The sequence below is a fragment of the Dermacentor silvarum genome, chromosome 1 (assembly GCF_013339745.2).
Source record: "Dermacentor silvarum isolate Dsil-2018 chromosome 1, BIME_Dsil_1.4, whole genome shotgun sequence".
In the NCBI taxonomy this organism is placed as follows: Eukaryota; Metazoa; Arthropoda; class Arachnida; order Ixodida; family Ixodidae; genus Dermacentor; species Dermacentor silvarum.
Genome location: NC_051154.1, coordinates 400,872,393 through 400,891,057, shown reverse-complemented (window position 1 = coordinate 400,891,057; position 18,665 = coordinate 400,872,393). Strand labels below are relative to the sequence as shown.

Here is an 18,665-nt window from a genome sequence, read left to right as displayed (position 1 = left end):
AAAAAACTTTGCCTTATATTCGAATGAATACGGTATGTCACAAGCAGCTCATGTGGACCAAGTTGTCAAGCAATTAGCTAGAATAACTGGTGCAATTGGGTGCATTAGATACATTCTTCCTAAGCCAATTAAACTGCTCCTTTACAACTCATTATTTTATTCTCACATTAACTATTGCCAGCTGGTATGGGGCACTGCAACACCGTCCTGTCTACAGAAAATTTACATTTTACAAAAAAAAAGTTCTTCACAATGTATTTAATGCAAATTATGGAACAGCCACCACTCACTTTTTAATTCTTTATTTGTATCAGTATCGGCTCAGCGTTCTTTTTAAAATGGAAACAAAAATTATATAAATCCTATTCGGCATCCCGCAAACTTGCAAGAAAATAAGAGGTACCCTTTCAGACACCCTGAAAACTGGTTGGTGCCAACAGCACGCATCAGTACGGAGAAAAACCACCTCCAACATACATCCTTCCCCTCTCAATGCGTACGAATCTGCAAACTTCAACTTGTTCACCTGCATCTAACAAGAAATTTGTTCCATGTAAATCATGTATAAGAATGTACCACCGAGTAATCTTTAGGTATAGTTAAGCTTCATATAGGATGTTTTGTTTGTTCTATTTATATTGTTTTCATTATTCTTGTCATTCATGTTGTTATTTGACGATGGTCTTAAATATGTGTATTCATGCTTCTTCATTCGTTCAAGTAATTTGGTCTGTGCATACGTAAGTGCGGATAAGATTTTGTTTGGTCTTCTATATTTTTGCAATTGAGTTTTTATTTAAACATGAAGCCGTCATGTGTGCGATGAATTGCTTTAGATTGCCTGCCGCTGCTGCTTTGTATTTAGGGGCTGCGGCTCAGTCACGCTGTTTATGACAGCTTTTTCTGCAGCTCCCCTGTCTGTATTTCTCGAGGCAGAAATAAAATTATTATTATTTATTAATTGCATGGTATTAAGTAGATTAGAAAAGCAAATGAAGGTCACGGTCCTCAATAAATTGTATGTCGCAATAACAGCGCTAGCTTGAAGCGGGAAATACAAGGCAGGGTCGCCGCTTGTCTTTCATTTTTGCATCTCTTCTGGCTTACGCAGTCTGCTTTCACAGGAAGAGGGGCTCTTTGGTATTTATACATAATTTACTAGTGCAGCTGAAATTAGTTTTATTTTATTTTCCGACTAAGGAAGGACTATTCGTAGGTTTGATATTCTGCACATCTTGATTTCGTTTTATGAACCATATCAGATTGGTGCCACTGATATGCACTCACAGGAAAGGCGTATGGGGCTAGAGCACTTACTCATTCGCGTTCAACTTTTTTGCCACGAGCTTTGCAAAAGGCATATGTATTACCAAAAGCAGTTGACAAAGGGCATGAATTGCAGTCTAGTATACATACCTGATCACCATGCGTTGGTTATAATGCCAAATTAAATGACCTCAAGTTCTCTTGAAAAAAAAGTACTACAGTGCAACTAATAAAGTTGCAAGCAAGCAACCTGAGTAAGTACGGTGGACACTGATCACCTTTTTGTCTACAAAGCAGCATCGCGCATCAGCCCTCGATGCGTGCGAATCAACCCTCGATCGATGCGTAAAACTACTGCATTGATCGTGCCATCGCAAAGCTAGCATGGCCACCCAAATCATTGCAGCCTCAAGCACACCTCACAGTTGGCGTATAAAAATAGGAATCAATTTGATACTGGCACCTGTCACAGCGCCAGTCTTGCTGGCTGTAATGCCACGAACGAATGCGGCCAATGAATGCAATGGAGCCACTTTTTTTTTTTTGTATTGCGTGGTAGCTTCCCAATTTTCGCACCACCGAAACTACATCGTGGGTGCAACAGTGGCGCAATTTAGGTGAAAAAGACACTTTTGGAGCAGTATGGAGCAACAAATTCAATGCAGATTGGCACAGCATTCCCACCATGACTATATTATTGTACTAAGTACCCACAATATACCCACCTGTTATGCTTTTGATCAACAGCAGCAGTATTGTAAGTAAATAAAATGAGCAAATTGCTGCACCCTGTGTAGAATGAAGGCACCAATCATTTGAACCATATCTATTACATGCTCTGGCATTGGTCATCACAAGTACTCCAAGATGTTTTCAACTTGCATTACTTATGCCATACCTAATTCCTTCGAAAACACGCTTAGCAGCACAACTTATCAAAGCTGACAGTGCATTGCCCCACAGCAGGCTAAAATTGTGACGGAGACACACAAAAGGTATAAAAATCATGCATGTTAAAATTTTGGTTATGCCATGTCTCATGCTTCTGGCACACAGATATCATCCTTTATGTCAGACAAATTTAAAATGACACGAAGGTGCCAGTTCAATATGAGACATGCCCAACCAGCGTGTTCTACAGCCAGTGCATGTTAACGATAATGTCATGGAGATGTAATGCTGCCATCATGGGCTCTTAATACAGTGGGCAAATGAATACTGCAACATACAGTATTACAGTTTACTTGTGCGCATGAAAACAGTAGCACATATGCTTAAAGCATTTCATGAACGTGATAATTTGACATCACACCACCCAAAATTGAAATGCTCGTGTTGGAGCCCAAGACGGTAGCATCCACCAATACCATGCACGCTTCATGTAATCTTGCTAAGCCCTACAGCAGCACCTCCTCATGCTCAAAAGTGGCACAATGATGGCCCAGCTTACCCTTTGACGCAAGTACTATACTTGTTTCACGAGTATGCATGTTTGGCTAGATTGACATGCCCCACGCGATAACTGACAGTCATTTATAACAGCATTTGGGCATTCAATAGCCACACCAAAACGGCGTCTTGCGCACCAGAAGATGGTGCCGGCAGCATTGGGCTGTCAGCAACACCTTTTAGTTTCTGAATGGCGTGTAGTAGTAGTCCGAAACAAATCTACCACCCTTTATATGGCTCGGAAATTCTGACATCTACGCACAATATTGGGAGGTCCCGAACGCACGACTGAATCCGTATTGACGGGGAGATCTCCACAGTCACAGATTCCAAGTACCTGGCCGGATGTGGGACCGCAACTCGAGACTGACCGCAACTCGATGCCGCAGCGCTGGCTGGACGAGCAACGAGCTTCGATAACCTCGAGTACAAGGGAGACTTTGCAGCGGTTCGCCCGAAATAGTCGTTTGTTACTGGTCACATCCCGACGCCACTAACCTGCGATTCAGGCTGCCGATACATCTTTCCCGATAAAGTGGCTGGTCAGCGACTTACACCGTCACTAGCTGCGACGAAACCAGCAACATACGATGACATTTCACCATCTGCCTCGGCAGGTATGCGCAGGGGCTCAAGGTACACCGGCATCACAGTACGAGCAGTGCGACCAACCGCTGGCTGGCGTCTCAACGTCCCGAATTCACTGCAGTCGGCTGGCGTTCTATGGGGGGAACCAACCGATGGTTGGGATATCAGTATCCCACGTCCAAAATGCTGCAATCGGCTGGCACTCCATGGGTAGCAATACAAGCGCACACTGGAAAATCACCACCGAGCTGAAACTACGGTTCGAATAATCCTCGTGATGGACTTCGCCGAGCAGTACACGAACTCGAGCTCGTTGCTTCCGAACGCGCGAGGCGTACGATCGAGACGCCGCGATTATCTCGCTTTCGGCCCGAAAACAGCCAAGAATTGCATAGCCGCGGCTACACTTGACTCCACTGCCATGCGTGCGAAAAGACAGCGGAAAGCTGCGACATCCGCCGCACCCCTCGCCCCCTCCTTGGGCTGTTCGACAGCTCACCACCACTGTTATGGTCGCGCCCGTGTTCGGGAAGGGAGCGCTTCGGCTTGGTCGATCGTCGCACGAGCCGCTCCCTTTAGAACACGACACCGGCGTGGATAAACTACGGGCCAAACACGATCCGCGCACGCTCACCCGAGACTCAGTCGTACGAAAAGCAGTTCCTGGAGGCCGACATGCGACCGCTGAAAAACGGGACCGTTGGTGACACTCACCTATCTAAAAGTGCATCTCCGGCCGTCCCAGCACCTTGGTTGTTGGTTCAATGTATGGGATCATAAGATTGAAAAAGCTTGTGATCAGACTGGTAGACGCATAAATGGGTCACGACCAACACCTCACGGGCTTAAGCTTCCACGGGAATGAATGGCGACCGTATCACGAAAGCTCGCCAGGAGAAAACACACACCTAAATGGAACACAACTGCTGTAACGCGTTCGTCGTTCGAAGAGTCTAGATCTAGATAAGCAAAGGCACTACTGTTTCATCCCTGGATTTATTATGTATAGTGGCGCCATCTATAAGTGATGGAAGAGGTAATCATTCTTTATGCTTTTCACATGCGGAAGGAAAGTTTTTCCTTCCTCCATGCTTTTCGACTACTGCAATCGCTTTCGGCGCCTGCAATGCACAAAATCATCACCTTCGAGATTCGCTTTTGTTTTTGTAAGAACCAAGGAGCGGAGGGAACGCTCCTAAACATGGAGGAAGGGTTTTTTTTTTTTTATTTATTTATTCTTCCTCATGTTTATACGGTGACGGTGGCTAGAAGGGGAAGGTGAGAGCAGCGGCGGCGCTGCAGTCGCCAGCAAGATCGCTCCCCGGCCGCGGAGGCACGGCAGTTGGTGCCGCGGGTTTCGAAGCGGGCGTTTTTGTTCGCAATTAGCGATTGCATATTTGACATAACTAGCGTTAAGCTAATGCATAACGTACCTTGTTAGTAGAGGAGACAATAAATGACTAGCAGCTATCCTCTGATGAGTGGTTAAGTGTTAAAGATGCATTCGCTTCGGGCACGTCACGGCAGGCACAAATATTTATCGCTGGTCTCGGTCGCACACGTTCTACGTGCTTTCCCGAATCGTTGGAAGTGAAAAAAAATTATTTCAGCTAATGCGAAGAATATTATGCTAATGGTGTGGGCTGCACCGATTTCTAGGCCCGCAGTGAAGAGCTTCTTAGGTCATATTACTGCGACGCGCTGTATCCTGCTCGTCAAATTGGTTAATACTAATATATGATGCTTAAGAAATCATTCCACATAGGAGTTGAGTAAACAAACTTATTTCAGTCGCCAATGTGATGAACTATAATTGTGGTATGGTATGGTATGATAAAACTTTATTGCGGTCCCTCGGAGCGCGCGTCAGCACGTAGCCATAATGGTGGTGACCATGACAGACAGCACTTCTATATGATTCAATATACAGGGTGTCCCAACTATATGATGCACCAAGACTTAAAAATATGCAAATGCCACGTAGCTGGACAGAACCAATGTAATATTGCTTGCCGTCGCTTGGAGATACTGAGGTTATTTTCTGCATTCCGCCTAATTACATAATTAGTCTAATTAATTAATCAACTTCTCAAATATTATAAGTAGATGAAAAGTGCCAATGAGAAAATTGTAGAGCAACATGAAAAACTCCCGATACAGCTTTCTGTTGCTCAACATGTGCTACATAAAAGCGTTTTTCCGAGCGTGAAAGTAGCCCGCAAAACTGCCGCGCGACTTGCCGCTCGAGGCACCTTGTGTGTATTCGCGGGCTTCTTTCACGCTCGGGAAAACGTTTTATGTAGCACGTGTTGAGCAACGAAAGCTGTATCGGGAGTTTTTCATATCAATCTACAATTTTATCATTGACACTTTTATCAGTACAATTTTATCATTGACTAAGGCTGTATTAGTGATCACCTAGAATACTAAAACAATTTTCACTGCTCGTTTGTTAATATAAATAAAACCCCACCCCTTATGTAATGCCCCCTAAAAAGGGGCCTTTAAGGAATAAAACTGAACACTTTTCATCTAATTATGATATTTGAGAAGTATCATGATTATGACTAATTATGTAATTAGGAGGAATGCAAAAAATAATCTAGATATCTCCAAGCGACGGCAAGTTCTAGTACACGCGCCCTCCGCTCCAGCATATTATTTAAACCACGTAGAGGAGGTCGTGATTTAAACCTCCTTGGGCAGCACCAAGCTTTTCAGCAACTTTTCCACCTGCCCGATGTTTTTATTAGTCAAAATTTTGTTAGTTTCTCTTCTCATGGCCTTTCCTTGCTATAAATTAATAAATCATGTGTTAACATACTTAAGTTCGGACGGCGTGTTTCATTTGCGCCCAAGCCCAGCGCTCTACCGCTGGCGCCGCCATGCGCCGCTCGCGTGTACCATGTTTCTAGGCACGGAGGAGGAAAAAAGACTTAGAGATTGACTCCAACCAAATAAGGAAATTTACTAGCCCGACGTTTCGGAACCAATTCGGCTCCTTCTTCAGGGGTATTCTTCGGAGGTGGCGGTGTGCCGCCTGGTTAGCTCAGATGGTAGAGCGGCTGCCCCGGAAAGGCGGGTGGTCCCGGGTTCGAGTCCCGGACCAGGACGAATTTTTCTTCAACTGCGAGGCTTTCTTTCGAGGAACCCGGTTGGGTTTCCATTGTAGCAAATTGCTACATTTGGGTGGAAGTCTCAGTTTCCCTTTAATTACTTATCTCCACCTAGCGGCACACCGCCACCTCCGAAGAATACCCCTGAAGAAGGAGCCGAAACGTCGGGCTAGTAAATTTCCTTATTTGGTTGGAGTCAATCTCTAAGTCTTAATCAATTTTCCCAACCAGACAGGTAATTCTGTCGAAATGTTTAGCTTCAAGGAAGGAAAAAAAACTCCATGTTTCTAGGTACCACGGCCGCCTGCCGCGCGCGTCGATCCAGGCGGCCGTGCTAGGTACTTTCTGTCGCCGAGGGCCGAGGGCTCCTAGATCAGTGTAGGTATTTAGTTTTACGCCCCTAGGGACTAGGAACACGATCTGTGCCTGGGTGCGACAGTTTTCACAATAAATCCGTGCAGGGGCTGGGCCTCGCCTCGATGACGTATCACTATGGGTGTTCTGTGGTATCACCATTTCTTTCTTTTTTTTCGACGAAGACGACGACGCTCGAACGCAATCATATAGTTAGTGTGAATGCATGTTTCGGAAGCGTGGCCCTTGCTGGTATGATTGTACACCCTATTTATGTGTGAATTGAATAAAGGCATTAAAGAAAGAAAAAAATTGTATGGCTTAGTGGTTGCGACGCTCGCTTTGCAATCGGGGGTACGCGGGTTCGAATTCCGCCTTGGCATTTTTCCTTGGTATCACCATTTTCTTTTATTTTTTTTCCTCTCTGTTTGGCGGTGCGGTCGGTTGTGCCCCGGTGCCGCGGTGGAAGCCGCGGTGCCGGGCGCCGACGCGAAGCGGCGGTCGTTGGGGTACGCGTAGCAACGCCCCAAATTAAAAAAATACTGCTCAGTCAGGTAGACTGCTCCCTCCCTGATAGTGAGATTATATTGGATCATCAAAACAGTGATGCGTTTATTTAGGAATACTATCAATCCCTTAACAGCAGCCACAGTTGGGCCTAGTCACCACCAGCCCAGCGTGTTCTCCGTTCCAACGGCGGCGGCGAGAAGCCAGTGTCGCGTAAACAAACCTCAAGTCTCGGAAGCCAAGGTTAGGGGCAAACGCATACAGCGGTGGCTTAGCGCCTCGGCCCTCGGCGAAAGAAAGTACCTAAAGCATGGTACGCGCGAGCGGCGCATGGCGGCGCCAGCGGTCGAGCGCTGCGCTTGGGCGCAAATAGAAACACGCTGCCGGACGATCATTGCCACCGCCTGAGGATGTTTGAAAACATACTTCTTCGACCACGGGTCAAAATCGTCGCGGCGTGTGCCCGTGGTTTTCCAGGGCAGCTGGGCCCTTAGGGTGCCTCGATGCCCAGCGCCGCCGTCCAGGGTGGAGACAACCCCGCTGGCGCCGCCATATTGAGTCACACGAGCTGAGACTCAGCTATACGCTTGCGTTCATAAATAGTGTTACTCGCGGCGCACTTCCAAGTGCTTTGCCTTGATGAAGATTTTTTTATCGGTATCGCATCTGCACATCTTATAACCAATAGCCGTTAACTCGTGGAAGGTCGAAGACGTAAATGTATGGCGCAGGGAACATGCCCCTAGTTGCCTAATTCAATTTACATTTAACATGCCGTGTGTATGTTTGAAATACGCACTATTTTTTTTTGCGCTTCGATGCTGGTATAAGGTTTGCGACCCCTGTGTGGATTTTTTTCTTTTTCGCTGTTGTATTTGGTTTACACGTCACGCCTCCTTTACCATAGCCAGCCACTCGCGCACGGCGGTTAGTTTCCCTTGCGTTGCGCGTGCTCTTCGCGTTCGTTGCAATTATTTGACGATATCTACGCGCAATTTTGCTTTTTTTTTGCCCACAAAACTGTGTGCTGACAGGATTAAGCTGGTGTAAAAATAACTGCGATGTGAAAATAAGGTTTAGTTAGTGCTGTAGAGAAACATGTAACGTAACTTGTCTGTGTCAATCTTGCGTAGTACACACAAGAAACCAAACGATGCACAAAATACATTTACTTATAATGTCTAGTACAATCAATCATGAAAGAGATATGTACATGAAAATTATATGTACTGTGTGGCGCCTGAAGGTTATGTTGAAAAGACGAGATAAAAAAAATTCGCAAGGTAGGCTCGACACACAATTCGGAATAGTGAGAGTTTTTTTTAATTTATTCATTACATGGGGGGAGGGGTTCAAGTGAGTACATCAACCTTATTACACACAATATAAATCGAAAACAAGAATGCAAACAGAAAACGCAACCGCGGGTAATATTAATCAAGATATCCAGCCAGAATACATCAGCTACCATCGAATACGTCGCATCAGCCAAACACATCGATGGCGAGTACAGAACATTTTATAAATACCATTAGAACACTGATACTAGATTGAAAAAATAAACAACACTGCATACATATCGCGTACAAAAACCGTAATGAAACTAAGACAGTCAAATACAGATTAGCAATGTTTTTCACTTCGAAAATATAGTCCATGATGTTAGGGCTGTTGAGCTTTAACAGACGGCGCCCATCCTGTCGATTTCCCTCGTAACTGGTCCTCTTCAAAGTGTTTCTAAGTACAAGTGAAACAACAAAAGTGATTATTGATATGAAAAGTTGCCTTGTAAATACAGAGAACCCATTACAGTGCTTAAAAATAAATTTTCGCAGAAGTACTGCGGTATATACCTCGCTTCACACGTTTCGAAGAATGCACAGGCTACAACAGACACCATGCCAGAACGCGCCGAAACATTTTGGTCCCATGATGCCCATTAACTACTACTACAACCGAGGCATACCGTGCACAGGCATTTAAAGACCGTCACAGTAACCCACTACGATCGGGAATGATCACGAATGACCATCGGCTTACGAGCACCACGCTACAAATATATTCGTCTAAAAATCAGCTATATAACGTAACAAACCTGAGATCCGCAAGATATCTGCTGAGAAATCAGAGAAAATCACAATGCTTCGCTTGCCACGTACACAACAGCCAGCTCTCCCCAGAAGAAGCACTGCTTTCTTTAGTCCCAAATACCCAGTAGCGAAAAAAAAAAAACCAGAAAAAAAAAGAAGCAAGAGACCCACGATGTGTGCTTCCGGTGAAAAAGTAAAATAAGGTGTTTCATGACGATTTGTAGCTAATGTAAGGCTATTTCGCGGCGAAGCATTTCGTCAGTTCTTGAAATAAGGGTACTACTCGCATAGACTGCGCTGATCAAAACGGCAAAAGCCTATGCGACGCGCGCTCGCAAACCATAGGCTACTCAGCATCGGTGCAGTGCTTAGTTCGTGAGCGAACGTAGGTACGTGAGCGAGGATCAGAGAATACTTTCTTATTTATGAAAAACACGATGCGATAGTCTAAACTTTCTTGACACTTACCTCGCAAATGTAGGAGCTATCCGTTGCCTTCCAGTGATACCGCTTTACTTGGGCTTCCCATCTCTTCCTTCGCTCTGGGTCCCGGGGGAAGCGTAAACAACGAAGTCCTTTACGCGTCGATCCGGTGCACTTGGGAACACAACAGCCCGTCATGTCGACACGATGCACTTGACAAGCTTGTCATTCATGCGGCTGAACACTGTCCAGCAAGTAGAAGCGTCAGCGAAGCATCCGCGCGCACTGTGTCTCGAACTAAGCACCGGCACCAAGCATGAATGACAAGCTTGTCAAGTGCATCGAGTCGACGTGACGGGCTGTTGTGTTCCCAAGTGCACCGGATCAACGCGTAAGGGCTTCGTTGTTTACGCTTCCCCGGGACCCAGAGCGAAGGAAGAGATGGGAAGCCCAAGTAAAGCGGTATCACTGGAAGGCAACGGATAGCTCCTACATTTGGAAGGTAAGTGTCAAGAAGTTTATACTATCGCACCGTGTTTTGCATTTAAATAAGAAAGTATTCTCTGATCCTCGCTCACGTACCTACGTTCGCTCACGAACTAAGCACTGCACCGATGCTGAGTAGCCTATGGTTTGCGAGCGCGCGTCGCATAGGCTTTTGCCGTTTTGATCAGCGCAGTCTATGCGAGTAGTACCCTTATTTCAAGAACTGACGAAAATGCTTCGCCGCGAAATAGCCTTACATTAGTTACAAATCGTCATGTAAACCACCTATTTTACTTTTTCACGGGAAGCACACATCGTGTGCCCCTTGTTTCTTTTTTTTTTTTTTTTCCCCTCAGTTTCTTTTTTCGCTACTGCTTATTTGGGACTAAAGAACGCAGTGCTTCTTCTGGGGAGAGCGGCTGTTGTGTACGTGGCAAGCGAAGCATTGTGATTTTCTCTATTCTCAGCAGATATCTTGCGGATCTCAGGTTGTTACGTTATATAGCTGATTTTTTAGACGAATATATTTGTAGCGTGGTGCTCGTAAGCCGATGGTCATTCGTGCTCATTCCCGATCGTAGTGGGTACTGTGACGGTCTTTAAATGCCTGTGCACGGTATGCCCAGGTGTAGTAGAGTTAAGGAGCATCATGGGACCAAAATGTTTCGGCGCTTTCTGGCATGGTGTCTGTTGTAGCCTGTGCATTTCTTCGAAACGTGTGAAGCGAGGTAATACAGCAGTACTTCTGCGAAAATTTATTTTTAAGCACTGTAATGGGTTCTCTGTATTTACAAGGCAAATTTTCATATCAATAATAACTTTTGTTGTTTCACTTGTACTTAGAAACACTTTGAAGAGGACCAGTACGAGGGAAATCGACAGGATGGGCGCCGTCTGTTAAAGTCAACAGCCCTACATCATCATGGACTATATTTTCGAAGTGAAAAACATTGCTAATCTGTATTTGACTGTCTTAGTTTCATTTACGGTTTTTGTACGCGATATGTATGCAGTGTTGTTTATTTTTTCAGTGTAGTTATCAGTGTTCTAATGGTTATTTATAAAATGTTCTGTACTCGCCATCGATGTGTTTGGCTGATGCGACGTATTCGATGGTAGCTGATGTATTCTGGCTGGATATCTTGATTAATATTACCCGCGGTTGCGTTTTCTTGTTTGCATTCGTGTTTTCGATTTATATTGTGTGTAATAAGGTTGATGCACTCACTTGAACCGCCCCCCCCCCCCCCATGTAATGTATAAATTAAAAAAAAACTCTCACTATCCCGAATTGTGTGTCGAGCCTACCTTGCGAATTTTTTTTATCTCGTCTTTCAACATAACCTTCAGGCGCCACACAGTACATATAATTTTTCATGTACATATCTCTTTCATGATTGATTGTACTAGACATGATAAGTAAATGTATTTTGTGCATCGTTTGGTTTCTTGTGTGTACTACGCAAAATTGACACAGACAAGTTACGTTATACGTTGTGGGTTCTTGGTGTCTCACAGGAGACCAACCACCGCGGGTTCGAGCTTAGCGAGCCACAGGGCCGCGTCAGCCGTCGCCTCCAGCACCGCTCGCGCGCGAGCTCGGTAGGCCGCAAGGGGCTACCGAGCGACGCACGCAAAAACACAGTAAAGCCCTGAGTTGACGGAAACCGTTTACTGAAACCGTCGGCACCAGCACTGCACAAACGCCCGCACGGAGGGGAGCCAAAGGGGTCCCACACCAGGGCGAAAATACAATAACAGGCGCCTATAGCACGTCGCGGCGAGAGCACAGGCTCAAGCTGGGACACGCCGCTAGGAAAAGTCCCGGCGGCTATGCTACTTGCTCTGGCGATAACCAATGGGTCAACTCGCGAGAGCACGGGCAATATCCTTCGGCTTAGGCTTTCGGCAAGTGCGGCTCGGCGAGGTACGACCTCGCGCGAGCACTAATGGCACCGCTCGTCGGCTTAGCGTCGGGAAAGGATCAGCACAAAGTACGCGCTCCCCGCACGGGCAAAGGCACCGTGCGCGAGCTCCAGTCCTAGTCACAAAGGTGACGGCGGACGAGAGGAAAGCATGAACGTACCGTGCGCTGGTCCGGAGAGAAGTCCACGCTTCGCCGCTAGCGACCGACGACCGGCCGCGTCGTGACGTCAGCGCTCCGCCCTCACCGCCAACCGCCTAGAGTGCCTCGATGCGCGCGCCCCCGCTTAGAGTGGTGTCAGCTTTGATGATGATGATGATTTATTGGCATCCCCTTTGAAACGGGGCGGCGACAAATAGTCACCTAGCCTGCTTGGTTTAATCAGGTATACTATACATGTTCTTTATCTTGCATTTTTGTATACCTATCATTATTTTTCTTTTTCAAAAATTTACCTTGTACCGCTGCCTATGATTTTAAGAGATCAGGTCGCATCCATCTTTTCCCTACTTTTTTCCACCAGTACTCTAATCGTCTCTTGCTGATCTCTACGGCTGATCTGTTTATGTTTCCTTCCACTTTAAACCCAAGCGCTTCTGGGAGTTGCACGTTACCTACGGTTCTCGCTGGGTGGATCCCGTCGCATTCCATTAGGATGTGCTGAGTGGTCTCTGGATCTTTACTGCAGCATACACATGTCTCATCTAATTCCGAATATTTGTTCCGATATGTTTTCGTCCTTAGGCAACCGGCTCGAGCCTCAAATAGCAAGGCACTGCCCTTTGTGTTATCGTACAGATTTTCCCTTCTAATTTCTTTCTTCTCATTCTTGTAAATCTCCATTGTCCTTTTCGTTTCCATTCTTTGCATCCAATTCACGGTCTCTATTTCTCTCACTTTCTTTCTGATGACCCCTGGTTGTCTATTTACAGTTTCGATTATCCTGTACTTGGTTGCCAACTTCCTTGACCTCTTCCTCCATTCTGTGTCCACGCTTTTCATGTAGAGATACTTGTGCACTTTAGCCGCCCATTTATTTTCATCCATGTTCCTGAGCCTTTCTTCAAAACTAATTTTGCTTTGTGCTTCTCTGACTTCAAAAGAGGCCCAACCCATGTCTCCATGCACTGCCTCATTTGTCGTATTACCGTGTGCTCCCAAAGCCAACCGGCCTACTGATCTTTGGTTAACTTCCAAACCCGCCAATATATCCGATTTTAAGCATATAATGGCATTTGCGAATGTTAGCGCTGGCACCATTACTCCTTTCCAGATTCCACGCACCACCTCATACTTATTGTGGCCCCACAGTGCTCTGTGTTTCATTAATGCTGCATTCCGCTTCCCCTTTATTTTCAGATTATCTTGGTGGTTGCTTGAGTAATTCTTTCCTTCGTTTATGTGTACGCCGAGGTACTTATATTGCTTCACTATGGGTATTACTTGCTGTTGAATTGACACCACGAAGTTACTCGTGTGCTCATTAAAGATCATAATCCCTGATTTCTCTGTGCTAAACTTAAGGCCTAGATTTGTCGCTGCGTTCCCACAGATATTCGCAAGTATCTGTAAATCTTTTTTATTGTCCGCTAGTAGCACAATGTCGTCTGCGTACATCAGTCCAGGGATCTTCTGTTGCACCATTTGTCCATTACGCATGTAGGATAAATCAAAACCTAATTCGCTGTTTTCCAGTCGTCTTTCTATGCCCTTGACGTAAAGCGTGAACAACAATGGTGACAGAGGGCATCCTTGCTTCAATCCTTGGTGAATTCCCACCATTTCATTTCCTTTTCGGCCTTCCCATGCCACTTGTACTTGGTTGTCTCGATATATCTCCCTCAGCAGCTCCACGAAATCGTCATCTATGCCTTCGTATTGAAGGAATATCCCACAACAATTCCCTGTCTACGTTGTCATAAGCTCCTTTAATATCTAGAAATGCTATCCATAAAGGTCTTTTCTGAGCTATTGAAATCTCTATGCACTGAGTTAGTACAAACATATTGTCTTCTAAGCGTCTGCCTGGCCTGAACCCATTCTGTAGTTCCCCCAATACACCGTTTTCCTCCACCCACTTCGACAGTTCTAATTTTATGGCTTGCATTGCCATTCTATATATCACCGACGTTACTGTAACTGGCCTGTACGAGCTCGTCTTTTCCTTATCTCCTTTGCCTTTGTAGATAAGATTCATCTTGCTTTCACGCCATCCAACGGGAATATTCTTTGTTCTAATCACTTGCTCTATGGCATTAGTCAGCAGTGCCTTGCTTTTTGGACCGAGGTTTTTGATTAGCTGTATTGGGATTTCATCGGGTCCTGCTGCCGTGTTGTTAGGGACATTTTCTGCTGCCTTTTTCCAATAAAAGCTTTCTATGCTGAATTTTGATCTCTCAGGCCTCTCTGTTGTTGCTGGATCTGTTGTCTGAACTACGCTTTTTCTCGTCCCGAAGTTATGCCTGATAACGTCTGTGATGTACCGCAGCGCATCATCGCCTTCATAGATGTTACCGTCTTCATCCCTTATAGCCGTTTGCGAGTTTCTAGTTGGAGCTCCGAGTGCTTTTATATGGTTCCAGAATCTTTTTGGGGCGCCTTTGTCTCTTTTGTGAATGTTATGCACCCAACGTTCACTTGCGCATTTAATTTTCTCTTGCACGAGCTCACTCGCAACCCTTTTCTTTTCTCGGTATGTATTCCATCTAAGGAGCACCTCTTCTTCTTGTAATCCCAACTTTTTGGCTTCTCGATGAACCCTAGATGCCTCTTTACGCTCTTCTATAGCTTGTTTAATTTCCTTGTTCCACCACTTACGTGGTTTCCTCTTTCCAATCCAACAATTGTATTGCCGTGTCCGCCTTATTTCATGCTGCATAACCTCCACCAGTTCCTTATATTCCCAGACTGCTGTAGGAAAAGCCTCAATTTTCTTCTCTATGTTGTTTGCGATCTCTGTTATTTGCTCGTCATTCATTTTTAAAAACTCTGAGGCTATTGGTTCATGTTCTGAGCTGGTATCTCTCCCAAACTTTAATGCTAAACGTCTATGATCGCTTCCCAGGCTATTTTTTCCATTTTCGTCTATTATCATTTGGTCCAGTTGTTCGTAGACCATTTCTGAGACTAAGGCGTAGTCGATACATGACTGCCTGTTTCCGCATTGCCACGTTACCTGTCCATGACACTTATTCTCCCTGTTAACTACTATAAGGTTCTGTTCATCACACAAATCCAGCACTAGAGAGCCGTTGTAATCAGTATATCCGTCTAAATCGTCCATGTGCGCGTTCATATCTCCCACTAATATCACCTGGCCCGAGTTACTGAACTCATTAATATCGCTTCTAATGCAATCGACCAATTCCTTATTTTTTTCCTTGCTATCACTACCTGTCCACAGGTAAGCTACTCCCAGCCACGTCTTTTTACCTTGCCATGTACCACTAATCCATAAATGCTCTTTACATGTCTCGTTTACCCTTCGCCACTTCAGACCTCGCCTAATTAGTACGCCTACGCCTCCGCCTTTCCTTGACCCGGTCATTCTGTTGCACCCTTCCCATACAAAGTTGTCAATAACCGGCGGCTGCTCCAAATCTCGTAGATGCGTTTCGGTCAAGGCGTACACGCTAATCGCTTCATCATTCAGTTGCGTTTGAATTTCCAGCCATTTTTCCTGCTTACGACCACCCTGCATGTTAATGTAGCAAATTTTACCTTCTCTATTCTTATCCTTTCTGCGTCTTTTCCTGACTCCTGGTCGCCTAATTCTGCCCTTTACTGGTGTTTCGCTATGTTCAATACTTAATCCTGCTTCCTGATTGCCTGGGGCCCGCCTAAAAAAGCTACAGCTCGTGCCGCGAATCGATTTCCGACCGGTGTTGCTACACTTTCACTAAAATGTATCCCGTCACGCACAAAAGCGCCTTCGCGGCCTGCTCGGTGCACTTCACGGTTGATGTCAATGACCGTAAAATTCATTGCTTTAGCTAGAGTCCAAATTTCCCTGTTTACTGCAAGAACTGCCCTTTCAATTTTATAACCCTGCCTTTCAACCTCTGGCACCGTGCACACCGCGATTTGTACTTCTTTTGAAACATTCCGCAGGTCGGTGACCCCTTTGGCTATTTGCTTTGTGATTCCTGCTGCTCGTCCGTTCAGTACGTCAATCACTCCGCCCATTATCACCACTAGGTGTCTCTCCTCCATTGTGTCCCACATGCGTTCCTTGGCCTTCGCGATCACCTCTCTAATCGGCTTTCCCGGAAGCGCGCTAACCTGGACTCGTTCGTCTGCCCCTACCCTCTCTGCTATCGCCGGTTCTACTTTACGCATGTTGGAATCCCCAACAAAGACAACTCGACGCTTTCCTTCCCCCTCACCGCCGAAAGCTGCCCCCGAAGTCACAATGCCCTCCCCTCCTTTCTTATTCTTGCCCTTGGCTTTGTTTTCTTCCCCGGCCGCGTCAGTGGTATCCCCTTCGTGACTATCACTGACGTTTGCGCCTTCGTGACTATCACTTTTGAAGGGGCAGGTGCCGCCTCCTCGACCTTGGTGGCAGCGTGGCCGCCATTTTGACGCCCCCGACCGATCACTTGTACGTGGCGTGCGTTTTGTTGTTAGGTCGGTGCTCGTTTCCCTCCAGTTTTACGCGCTCGCTTCCGTCACCATGCCCGGGTGTTGCGTGCCGCAGTGCACCAACCATTCCAGGAACGGCTGGAAGCTGTACCGCTTTCCAAGAGACCCAAAAAGAAGGCTTTTTTGGACAGTACAAATCAAACGCGACAAGTGGCTTTCGACGAAAACATCATCCATTTGCAGCTTAAGTAAGCATTAATTTTTTTAGAATGCATGGTAATTTGATTAGCCAGCATTACTTAGCGCACTATTATTTCTTTATTGGGTGCGTAGACAAACTTCGGGCAGTAAAACGTCGTGCAGCGTAGTGTCCGGGCCATTCGGGGGAACGACCCCGCTGTGAGCAAATGCGTCAGATAGGAGGCCGGCGTGTTATATGGAATACAAAAGCACCCGTGTCGGCATTTCGTGCTGGTTCGAGGGCCTCGAGTATACTAATACATTCAGAAATATTACCGCCGGTTTCAGAGCAGTGTCGTTGTGTGGAAATGTTTTACCCTGGATGCAGCGCTTATTTATTCGTGCACACGTTCCCACGACTCGGTCGACATTTGAGGGCCTCTACCGAAATAGTAGCGATTGAATAGAAAACTTGTGCTGTTCGTGCGAAAAATGTGTAACGTTACGAGGCCGGACCCGTGCCCGCTTTGTGTGTATCGCCGTCACTATATACTTGTGAAGCTGGTGCTTTTAGATGACAAAGCAAGCGCAATTGCGCAGTGTTGTGTCATTCTTATCTGATAATTAAATTTGACCCCATTAGGAAATGGGAGACTTGGCTACAAATCTTTAGATGTGAAGAAATCTGTAACGGCCGCTTTAAAATCACGCCTGATAGACCTGGTCCTTCGCCGGCGCATGGAAGTCAGCGACGCCGTTGTGCAACTGTCAGCAAACTCTAGTGATGCAGATTCAATAGCAGTCAATGATGCGGCTGGTGAAACATCAAATGCTACTACAGAATCAGCAGAACTGAAGAAGAAGTTTGCTGACCTTACAAGAAAGTATACTGAACTTCAGCAACACCATGCCACCGCCAAGAACACAAATCAAGGTCTCAGGAACAAAGTTCAAAAATTCGAGAGTGACGCAACGAATATTTCGCAAAATTTGAAATTTCTGAACGAAGATCAAGTTCGCGCTCTCTCAAAAAGCAGCAGCTTGGGGAACTCTTGGTCTGCACACACCGTCAAGCCTTCAGATTAAATTCGCTTGTGGAACAACAGGACATGAAACGCTAAGAAAAATGGGATATCCTCTCCCATCCAACAGAACACTCGCGCGAAGGATTCAAAGTTTGAAGTTTCTCTCAGGCATTCTTCACGAAGTGATCGATGTTATGAAATGCAAAGCTGAGACTATGGAGGATGTGGAAAAGGACTGCGTCATTTTTTTGGATGAAATGAAAATAGTGCTGGGGTTCGAGCTAGACCGTGCTGAAGACACACTTCTCGGAGAAGTAACTCTTCCCCCGAAGCCTGAAGAGCCTGCGAATCATGCTCTTGTATTTATGGAAGCAAGTTATTGCATATGAAGTCACTGAGAGAAACGTCGATTACTGTCCTTCTCGCCCGGTCTTAAAGCATTACGCAGTTTTTTTTTTTTTTACTCATTGACGATCACTGTGAAGCGACCATGGCAGTCCTCAGCAAATGCTGCCATGGAGCATTTTATTGGAGAAATTGCTTCTGTCAGCGGAGCATTTATGCACACAAATAAATGACCTGTACACTGGAACTGCCGGGTGTCGTTTCATAAAGGTAGATCGCTAACATGTATGTGTCTGGTAAGCCAGCACAGCGCATGCTTTAAATGGTGAGG

General features: G+C 45.8%; 1 protein-coding gene across 2 annotated transcripts in view; it reads right to left on the bottom strand.

Annotated features, from left to right (window-relative positions):
- LOC119437556 (cysteine/serine-rich nuclear protein 3-like) overlaps positions 1–4,229 on the bottom strand; it is a 134,673-nt gene extending 130,444 nt beyond the window's left edge. For both annotated transcript variants that reach the window (XM_049660708.1, XM_037704563.2), the window contains exon 1: positions 4,018–4,229. The gene's annotated coding sequence lies outside the window, so the exon portion shown is untranslated. The remainder of the gene's footprint in view (positions 1–4,017) is intronic.
- Between the last annotated feature and the right edge of the window lie 14,436 nt (positions 4,230–18,665).